The sequence below is a fragment of the Leptonotus elevatus genome, chromosome 8 (assembly GCF_054856555.1).
Source record: "Leptonotus elevatus isolate MCC_2025b chromosome 8, RoL_Lele_1.0, whole genome shotgun sequence".
In the NCBI taxonomy this organism is placed as follows: domain Eukaryota; kingdom Metazoa; phylum Chordata; class Actinopteri; order Syngnathiformes; family Syngnathidae; genus Leptonotus; species Leptonotus elevatus.
Genome location: NC_141246.1, coordinates 18,103,981 through 18,112,600, shown reverse-complemented (window position 1 = coordinate 18,112,600; position 8,620 = coordinate 18,103,981).

Genomic DNA, 8,620 nt, shown 5'->3' with positions numbered 1-8,620 from the left:
TTTTACCTAGAGCCCAGAAATGCTCATATTGCTTCGTAAAGCTCAGTTTAAACATGACATACTGTAAATTCTTATGTTCATTTATTCAAAGTGCTTGAAATTATGCTGCACTTATGTCAACAAGCTTGACTAAATGAACCTATCGAAAGGCAATTCAGACAGTTTGTAAGTTTGTATTGAAATATGCTGAATTGAAGGATGAGATGCATTTAGAAAATGTCAAGGCTACAACTATAGAAATTTGGGAGGGAGAAACATTTAGGGGAACAAATATATTTCATGTGTGATGGCACGCTCATTTTTGCAGCATGTCATTTAAACATAATTTCCTGTTAGCCCAAGGATGTGGCATGCATTTTTCTGATTTACGGAGTGCATACTGTGAGTTAGCTGCGTACCAGTGCAAACTGTACTCTAGTACAAATAGCCTTGCAGTGAGGTGTTAAATGGTGTGTGCTACTGTTTAAATGCGGTATGCCATGCGGGAATATATATAAATTTAGTGAATAATGATATGTATTCTTTTAAATTCAGATGAAGGAAAGTGGACATACTAATACAGTTTTTATAGCAGTGTTTGGGAATTTATTTAATTTTGTTGGAAAATATGACTGATGACTCAACTGGGACTACCTCATTTTTGATGGTATATTCATTTACTCGCATTCACAGTTAGTCATTGGGCTTGAAAGGATCCCAAATATTTAAGAGAAAAACCCTCAGTGAACTGTGGCTTGCTCATATGGCATCTTGAACATTAACATCTGCAGTTTGTCACTTTAGCATTTGACCACATCGGTCTTCAGCTATTTGTACCCCACCCTGAAGACGTTTTATAGCTCCGTGGGAGAGGATAATTTCTTTATAAATGCCATAACCGCAATCCTGGCCTCCTCAGTTTTTCTTGCTGATATTTTTAGAAGTGCTCAGTCAGCGATCATTAACAAGGCAAGGACCCCCCCTTTTTTTTTTTTAATGCCGCACTCCAATGTGGCGACTGGTGGTTATGATTCTAATGTCATTGTGCGTCAATGGAAGCTAGATTGAGTGGGAGTCTGGCTCCAAGTTCTATTAGGGAGACAGTAATCCATATAATGGGGAAACTAGTGACAGAGCACTGTTCCATGGATTTCCACTCGCTTCTCTTTTCATGTAGGATCACTTATGTTTTGAGTTAAGACAGCAGAAGCCACAGTATCCTGATTAGCATTGTTAAAATAATGTTGCTGTGTTTACTCTGAAGACTTGCGTTTTTAGGCTGAAGCTTTCAAGTGACTACAGATGCTCTACAAAATTAGTGATGGATACGCAAACAACTGTTATTACTATGTTAGATTCTTACACAAGTTGTTTACCCATATCTTCCTCTAATATATATTCTATAAAATGTATTCAACAGTCCCAGGTCTGCATTCTTCAACAAGAGGCACGTTCAGGTCAGTCAGTCAGTCTCACTCACGCACTCACTCACTCACTCACATAAAAAAACACTAGCCAGTTTAGGCCTTGTCCATACAGCAGCGGGGTATTTCACAAAACAAAATATTTAATTTTGCATGAATTTGACCTCTCATCCACATGAAAGCGCAGTTTCCGGCATTAAACACGATTCTTTTAAAAACCTCCACGTCACTGCCTGTAACAAAATGAGTTCTCGGGTGACATATGCGATCTAAAAAAGTATGGATCGGTGATGGGAAGTAACGGAAGTAGAGATACTTCAAAGTACAAATACTTCATTACTGTACTTGAGTAAAACATTTTCAGTACTTTTCTGAGTATTTATTTTTTAGACTACTTTTTACTTGTATCCGTTAAATTTTAACATGAGAATCACTTTTTAATTGATACATTTTCAAAACAAGGTCGCTAATTTTGTTTTTAAATGCATGAAAATAAAATACTTGCCCTGGAAGAAAAATAAGCCATCAATGTCTCCTGGCTCCACCAATCATATGAAGCCCTACATCCCAGCTTGTGATTGGCTCTACTTTTTACTTCTACTCGTCAAGTACATTTCAGAGCCTGTGAGTGAGTATTTTTACTTTTACCAAAGTTGTTTTTTACACAAGTAATTGTACTGTAGTAGAGAATGTCATTATTTTCCCCATTTCTGGTATGGATGCCCTCTGAATGTGCTTAAAAACACACTTAAGTGTTTAGGTGTGGATGCTTTTTTTTTTGTCTTTAAAACGATGTGGTTTGTATGTAAGTTGTTGTTGTTGTACTTGTTGCATTTTAAAATAAAACTCCTTTGAAAATTGAAATTTTGACAATTTCGCTGATTTTAAAAAATCATAAAAAAATCAAAGTTTGTTATCCCAGGACCAGACCAGTTCTAAGAGACACTACATCGACCCATGTATCCAACCAAAGTACTCTGACCAAAATCTGATGTTGCATTTCGAAATAAAACCCCTTTGAAAATGGAAATTTCGACCATTATTGCTGATAAAAAAAAAAAATCATAAAACATTTCAAATTTATAGTTTGTTATCCCAGGACCAGACCAGCGCTACAGGACACGACACCACCCCAGGTATGCAACCAAAGGCCGGTGTAGTGTCTCTTAGAACTGGTCAGGTCCTGGCATAACAAACTTTGAATTTTCTATGATTTTTTAAAATCAGCAATAATGGTTGAAATTTCAATTTTCAAAGAAGTTTTATTTTGATATGCATGATTTTTTTTTCAACCCTAAACCAGGTGTTGAGCAGCTTTTTGTTTGAAGGTGGCCAACGCAGCGGCATGTCGGCATGTTACTGTAATAAACAGTATTAACAATCGTTGGGGCGGCTGGCTTGGCCTGACTGCAGTGATGGAGGCGGCGGGATATTCGGTTTGCCAAAAAGTGTACTATGTTTGAACAAGGCCTTTAAAGTAATAAAAAAAAAACTTTGCGTCTTCCACCAGAATTTGGTCTATTTAACTTTTTCCCCATCCATTTGATGAGAACATTTGTTTTTTTCTTCCATAGAATATCTCCATGAATAACATTGCATTTGATTGAATGAGAGCAAGTGGCAGTGGAATTTAATAATTAGATTACATTACATCATTACATTAAAAAAACAAGTTATTGAAATAATTACTGCACAGGGGGAAAAACAAGGAAACATTTTGAAATGGTAAAAACACAGTGGACAAATGTGTCCATGACGCAAAGTCAAAACATGGACAAAATAAGACTGAGTCAAAAAAAAAAAGTGATGCTATTTTGAGGAACCACCCACAGGTCTAGAAACATTGTTACATTCTGTCACATTACTCTTACCTAACATAAGACTTCAGTAAGAAAAAGTTGTTTTAAAGATTATGTAACCCAAATTCGTCACAGAATATATTTTTAGACGCTGTCTCATAAAGTGTAAACCATAAATGGCACTGAATGTTTTGCTAGTTAGTTAGTTAGTTAGTTAGTTAGCTAGTTAGTTAGTTAGTTAGTTAGTTAGTTAGTTAGTTAGTTTCCTCTCTCTAATCACCGCCTAGTTTCATTCAGGCCATAAACAGTGGAGAAAAAGAAACGTCAAAACAGTGTGTGAGATGTTCAGGAGATGTTCTACTCAAATTAGAGACTTTGAGAAAAGCAAATTAAATGTGTTATCCAACAGATTCTTCACAGCAAACATTTGTTAAAATGAAGCAAAAGCAGGAGACAGATTACACAAGTTGCGTGGGATTCTGCTAAATTATCCCTCTTGTCTAAGCAGATGTTGCTCATTTATTCCTCTCTTGACATCTTCTACCCACACGCATCCATGCCAACACAATCCAATAACTGTGTCAAGATTTGCTGACTTCAGGTTAAGGGGAGAAAAGAAGAAAAGTGCTTCTGCAATTGTCTGTGTAGATTCTCAGTCTTCCAGGTTTTGGTACTTCACAAAGGTTGAATCAGGGCTCCATTCCAGTTAGTAAGTAGTTACAGTCTTTAAAATATGAAATGAAATTAATAATGCAAATGAATAATTGCGTGCAATGAACTTAACTAGTTATCTAATTTGACATACAAGAAGCACATCTGGGTCTTTTTGAAGACGGAGTTGGCGTTGGCCTTCCGCTTGAAGTCCAGTGAGACGGTCACGGAAATGAGACGGAACTCAAAAGTGTCAACGGTTGACTCAGGGCAGTTGGACAGCGTGGGAGGCAGCTGTGACGATGAGTATTCCAGAAAAATCTAAGATCATATCTACGGTCTTGAGTGTGTTGAGCTTCAGGTTGTGTCAGCTGCACCAGAGTACCAGCCGCTCCACTTCCTGTCCTTATGCAGATTTGTCACTGTCATTGATATGGCCAATTGACTGAAGTCTCATCAGCAAACTTCAGGCTTTTGACAGGTGCGTAGAGGTGCAGTGACCTTGAAACATTATACGATACTTAAAACTATACTACCTTGTTTGTAATGTTGTGCTATGTTGGGGCCTTTTTTACCAGTTGTTGTTTTTATTAAGCTAGCCACCACAACGTCATCGATATTAGCTCAGAGTAAAAATGAGCATATATGTTTTTTTCAAATCTATTCTTGACACAATTACTCTTCTACTTGTGTAGCGAGTGAGCATCTTAGCAGGTACCAAGCCAGGAAAGGTGGTAAATACCTTTGGACTCATATCACTGACAGAGTAATGTGAGGCTAGTCTGGAGTACAGATACAGGAATTAAACAGGTCTAGTACACAAATGATATATGATGTGCCCGGCACAACAGAGCTCCTGTGTCAAAATTCAGGCTCAGCTGAAAAATGTATGAGGCTTTAAATTAAGATGGCACCATGAGTAAAACTACACAAAGACAAGCGGAAGACAAACCCTGTTCATAATAGCTTGGGTAGGCTGATCTGAATTTACAGGCGGCAGTGAAGATGAGTTCCTAATTTAAGACCTTTTATTTAACAGTTGAGAGCAAAAACAGAACAAATATTTTGCTCACTTTCTTCATAGTGTTTTGGCGCCTCCCTTTGCTTTGCTGTTGCTAAATTTGTCTTCCCATCCTAGAATGTATACGAAGCCAAAATGACACCATTATTTTGACTAGACTGTTTTTCCTCCCAGGAACAGAGGCCAAAGGAAGTGTAGATGACCTAGACTGGTTAACCACACCACACCACCACAGGCTGGCTCAGGCACTGCCACCCCCGCAGCCAACCCCATGTTACTACTACTACATGCCACGACCACAAAAAGCCCAGCTTTTACCAGTCTCCCACTAGCTCAACGCTGGGCCGTCTTCCACTCCCAACTGCTGTAAACAGTCTGTCGCTGGGCCATCCGCTGACACCAACCTTATTTTGGTTATATTTACAGACCAGACGTGCACCGGCTTGTTTACATTGTCCCCTCTTTGGCCTGTAACAGTAGTTTGCATGCTTCTTGGCCTTGCCTGGGCACGACTCTATACCGATTTATTATTATTGCTCGAGATGCAGCAATAGTGATGAAGTATTCTTCTTCTTCTTTTTCTTTCGGCTTTTCCCTTCAGAGGTCGCCACAGCGAATCAGTTGCCTCCATCTAACCCTGTCTACTGCATCCTCTGCTCTCACACAAACTACCTTCATTTCCTCTTTAACTACATTTATAAACCTGCTCGTTTGTCTTCCTCTAGACCTCCTGCCTGGGATTTGGAACCTCTGCATCCTTCTGCCAATATACTCACCATCTCACCTCTGGACTTGTCCAAACCATCTCAGTGTGGCCTCTCTGACTTCATCTCCAAAGCTTCTAACATGTGCTGTCCCTCTGATATACTCATTCCTGATTCTATCCATCCTGGCCATTCCCAAAGAGAACCTCAGCATCTTCATCTCTGCCACCTCCAGCTCTGCCTCCTGTCTTTTCCTCAGTGGCACTGTCTCCAGACCAAACAACATCGCTGTTCTCACCACAGTTTTATACTATCACACATCACACCTGACACTTTTCTCCACCCGTTCCGGCATGTCTGCACACACTTCTTCTGGACTGTTGACCCTAAATACTTGAACTCCTCCACCTTCTTGGTCTCTTCTCCCTGTAACCTCACTCTTCCACTTGGGTCCCTCCCATTCATACACAGATACTCCGTCTTGCTAAGGCTTACCTTCATTCCCCTCTTTTCCGGGGCAAACCTCCACGCCTCTAGCTTTTCCTCCACCCGTTCCCTGCTTTCACTACAGATCACAATGTCATCCGCAAACATCGTAGTCCATGGATATTCCTGCCTAACCTAATCTGTCATCCTGTCCATTACCATTGCGAACAAAAAGGGGCTCAGAGCTGATCCCTGCTGTAGTCCCACCTCCACTTTGAACTCCTCCGTCACACCTACAGCACACCTCACCACTGTCTTACAGTCCTCATACATGTCCTGCACCACTTGAACATACTTCTCTGACTTCCTCATACAAAACTACAGTTCCTCTCTGGGCACCCTGTCGTAAGCTTTCTCCAGATATAGCTTCACCACCAGAGTCGTCATACACACATCCTATGCTGTCTGGCTACATTCTCACCTACCACTACTTTGCAGTCGCTGATCTTCAGGTTACACCGTCTACAGATGTAGATGTAGTCTACCTGTGCCCCTCCTACCTCCACTCTTCTAGGTCACCCTATGTTCCTGCCTCTTCTGGAAGAAAGTATTCACGACAGACATTTCCATCCTTTTTACAAAGTGATGAAATACTGTATGGCTCCCCTTAAATAGAAAAGTCAATATTATTCGCTCAGGACATTTACATAATTTGCAGATTTTTTTAATTTATTTTTTATATGAAACCACTACTTTGGTAAGTTACAGGAAAGCAACAGTACTTTCTCCTCCTGTCTGATTTTAAAGTCCAATTTGTCTTCCAATGACAGTGCTACACATACAATTTTGTAACTGATTATAAAACATCACGGCTCAAGTGAAATATGAGTTTTTACCCAGCTATGGCATTTAGATCAGCAGATTTGCTAATTGCTCATTAATAGTTGTCTCTGAGGACAACACTTATTAGCCCAGTTTTCAAACGCATGCATTTTAGATTAATCAAAGGCATTCAATTGCCCATTGTTGTGAATGTGTTTTTGTTGATATTTCCCCTCCAAATGGGTACCCTGCCTCTATGGCCTCTCACCCAAAAATCTGATGGGATAGGCTCCAGCTAACCTACAACCCTTATGAGTATAATTGGTATAGAAATGGATACATTTATTTTTTACCTGGCCACATCAAACATTCCACTTGCTGCTCGACAGGATGCATGGAGCACAATCACGAGTGGCCCAAAAGTCCAGAGAAGTTATTCCCATGAGGCTTTATGACAGAGGGAGGGCCGTCAAGAACAGGAACTCAGACATAAATTACTCAATATAGCACCTTGCACTTTTTATATTTGACTTTTTATATTTGACCAATAAAATATATATTGGGAAAATATGAGAAAGAAAGAAAGAAAGAAAGAAAGAAAGAAAGAAAGAAAGAAAGAAAGAAAGAAAGAAAGAAAGAAAGAAAGAAAGAAAGAAAGAAAGAAAGAAAGAAAGAAAGAAAGAAAGAAAGAAAGGGAAGCTATGCCAAATCACAATCAGTGCCCCTTGTGTCATTTTACAAATGTACTGTAAACACTGCAGCATGTTTTTCAGGCACACATATGCACGCCTGAGGCGTTTCGGACCATTTCCTGGCCGCAGCAACGGCTGACCTGCGGAAGTGAGACATAACAACATTCGTATGGCACATGGACACTATTTTTGTTTTGGTCCTTCTAACAGCTACATGAACATTGAAGACAGCAACATAAACCTTAACTGTCAAAATATCTGATGACCTTTTGATTTTCAATCATTAGCAACATACAGTCAAACATACCATTTAGGGTTTCCGTTTAGCAAAACTCCCTCCACAGAAAATCTTAAATTTTCAGTGTTCGATCAAATATGCAGTAAGCAGTGTTATTGTAATACTGTTAAGATAAAAAGTTAGACTCAGAGTAAATTTCCTTGCGTGTTGGTGTGGATGACCTGAATAGCACTACCTTGACTGTTAAATAGACCACGCCCTCATTTCCGCTGAAGGAGAAACTTTCCAATTTTGCTGTCGAGATTTCAATAGCGATGCATCCAGTTGTTGTTGGGGCGGCGTGGCTCAGTGGTAGAGTGGTCGTCTCGCAACCATGAGAGTGTGGGTTTGTTCCCAGGCCAGCGTGACTACTGTATGTCAAAGTGTCCTTGAGCAAGATACCTAACCCCCATTTGCTCGTGATGCTGTGTCATCAATAGTTAATGTGTAAAATGCTTTTGAGGGCCTTGTAAGGAGGAAAAACGCTATATAAATGAAGTACCATTTAAGTAAAGTGTAGTTTGAGTTAAATGTTTAACACTTACACTAGTGTAGAGTACTTTCAACACTACTCAGTGTTTACCAGTGTCGAATTTTAACCACAATACAGTGTTGCAGTAACACTGGTTAAGTGTCAAAAAATAACACTTTGAAAAGTGTAAGACTTACACTCATCGGTATATAAACACTTTTCTAGTGTTAGATTTAACACTCTTAGTGTTAATCTAACACTGGCAATGTTGCTGTGTAGTCTGGTGGAGAACATAACGCGATGACTCATTTTAAGAATAATAATCTCATATTTGCAAGTCCAGACGTAGGATC